This window comes from Tupaia chinensis, unplaced genomic scaffold (assembly GCF_000334495.1).
Source record: "Tupaia chinensis unplaced genomic scaffold, TupChi_1.0 Scaffold144028_1, whole genome shotgun sequence".
Lineage (NCBI taxonomy): Eukaryota > Metazoa > Chordata > Mammalia > Scandentia > Tupaiidae > Tupaia > Tupaia belangeri.
Window position 1 is genome coordinate 9,901 of NW_006203880.1, and position 2,777 is coordinate 12,677.

The following is a 2,777-nucleotide window of genomic DNA, read 5'->3' on the forward strand; positions in this document are numbered from 1 at the left end:
TTCCTGAAGCTTTCATGTCTTCAATCTGACAACTTCATTAAGGCAGGGAACTGTTAAAAGTTGTCTTCCTCTTTGTTAACCCAGGCCACCAGCAACCTTAACTGTTAGGTACTATATAAAAATAAAACTATGCTCCCAAGCATTGATTGAAACCGTTGTGTCTGGATGGATCCCTTTTCAGAGCTTTTGCTCCCTGAGCGAGAATAAAAAGAGGTCCTAACCAACTGCTTTCGTGAATGGCGATCCCAGTATGGTGTATATATTGTCCTTTGCAGCACAAATCAAGAGGTCAGGCAACTCTGATCATCCTGACTAGTTTATCATTATTGACATACTAGGCATATTTAAAGCAGATCCCAGACCAAGTATTGCAACCATAATCCCAAGAAATTGTTCAGTATTAGCTCATACTGATGGGGTTCCTGCAAAATGCCAGAGCAAGTAAGAAATCATCTCAGAGTGATGTTTCATCTCTTTTACCAGTAAGAAGAAAGCATCAGGGAGGAAATGAAACTCCCTCCTACTTCATTAAATCCGAGGGCTCTCTTCACAGCCCAGATGACAAGATCCAGAGACCTCAATTTCCTGATTTGAGGAATCCATTTTCAAGGTGACTGTCAAGGTCAAGAAGAGTTTTCAGGCTTTTCTTTGCCATGGTCCATGAACTCCAGTCCTTCAATAGGAATCTCTTTCTCCTTTATTGCTTTCTGGATGCACTGCTGGTAGCGCTTGAAGAGGTCAGTGCACGGGTCCCCAGAGCCGTCCCCTTTGAGGAACTTTTTGGCAAACCAGTGATTGAAGCACTGATTGTACTCGTGCTTCATGTCTGTGCAAGCCTCCCCGACGCTGTTCATGGCGACGGCTACTACGGGGACGACGACCGTCTTTCTGTTTTTTTTTTTTTTTTTTTTTTTTTTTTTTTTGGTTTTTTTTGTTTTACCTATTTGGTTAGATTTATTCCTAGGTATTTTATTTCTTGTGTGGCTATTGTAAAGGAGATAGCTTTCTTTCTTTCTTTTTTTTTCTTTTTTTTTTCTTTTGTGTGTGTGTGTGTGTGTGTGTGTGTGAGAGAGATTTTTGCTATAGGGTGTGTATGCATGCTGGAGAGACAGAAAGACAGAAAGGAAGAACTCACCCCCTGGGTGGATGGCCATGCTGCAATCCCTTCTCCTCTATTCTCCTCTCCGCATCTTGCGCACGCATGCACACACACCTGGCTTGAGTTTAAGCCACTGGGTCCAGGACTTGAACCGCAGTCAACTACATGGGAGTCCAGCAACGTAGCCATTGTACCAACTACTGGTCTCAATTGTTAGGCATTATTTTACCAATTTCATTCATTGTTGGTGTATTTAAAAAGCTATAGATCTTTGTACATTAAGTTTGTATCCTGCAATTTACTGAATTCATTTGTCAGTTCTAGGGTTTTTTCGAGTTCTTTAGGATTTTCTATGTATATAATCATCTGCAATCATCTGTCATCTGCAAATAGAGACAATTTAACTTTTTTCTTTCATACTTGAATGCCTTTTATTGCACTCTCATGTCTGGTTGTGGTGGCTTGGGCTTTCAATAGTATTCAAAAAGAGTGGAGAAAGTGAACAGCCTTTTCATGTTCCAGTTTTTCATGGGAAAGTGTTTAACTTTTAGCTTTGCCTAATTCAGTATGATGTTAGCTATGTATGGCTTTTATGGTGTTGAGAAATGTCCCTTCTCTGCTTGTTGAAAGTCTATCATGTTGGTATACTTTATTTTTAATCAAATGCTTTGTCTACATTAATTGTTACCATGAAACGTTACATTTATTGTTTTGCATATGTTGATCCTTCCTTGAATCCCTGAGATAGAGTAGGTCATCATATGTAATCTTTTTTTTTTTTTTTAATGTTTTTACCGTAAGGCTCATGTACTCACTGGAGAGTAAGAGAGGGAATGTGAGAAATCACACCCTGGGTGTGGGGGGATGGCCATGTCACGATCCCTTCTCCTCCATTCTCCTCTTGGGATTTTGGTCATGCACACAACACACCTTTTGTGTTTGATTTTCAGGTCACCAGGTCCAGGACTCGAACTGTGGAATTGGCCATGTAGGGTCCAGTTTCTTAACTTCCACACCACCTGCTTACCCCAGAAGACCAGGAGAGTCTTTCTAAATATTAGATAATGTTTTGAATACAGGAAGAATCCATGATTCATCTTCACAATGCTTCCAGAAAATTTAAATGCTCCTCATTTTCTAAGTTAAAAAAAAATAGTGAGGCAACAGATATCTGAAAAATTTGAGATCCTAAACTTGAGAGAACTTTGGAAATGTTCTGTCTCCTGGGTCCTATCTAACTGCATGTTCTTTTCTTAATGTGTCTTACGTATGGAAACTGAACTGCCCATGGTTTCTCTTCTTGTTTTATCACCCTTGTGTATTATGTTGCCTTTTTATTTTAACCAGCTATTTTATGTACATAGAAAATCAATGTTTTTCACTTCCAGTAATGTGGCTGGTGGTGGCTTGTGATTAGGAAAGAGTTCCATAGTGAGGAACTGAGGATGCACAAGCTGGAGCAGTGCCCTCTCATCCATGGGGACTGTTGGACTGAAGCTGAGGAGGAGATTCTACTCCACAGTTAGGGGAAGGTGAGGCCTGTGTGTGTCTGTGGAAGTTTTGCTCTCTTAGGTCCAAATAAAAGTTGAAAATCCTTTGGGTTCTCACTACTCAAGATGTGACTGACAGATCAGCAGCATCAGCAGCATATGGAACTTTGTCAGAAAAACAGAATTTC

At 40.2% G+C, this 2,777-nt stretch overlaps 1 pseudogene; it reads right to left on the reverse strand.

The window, feature by feature from the left end:
* Window positions 1–475: 475 nt before the first annotated feature.
* On the reverse strand, window positions 476–854 carry LOC102484041 (TP53-regulated inhibitor of apoptosis 1 pseudogene; annotated as a pseudogene).
* Window positions 855–2,777: the final 1,923 nt, after the last annotated feature.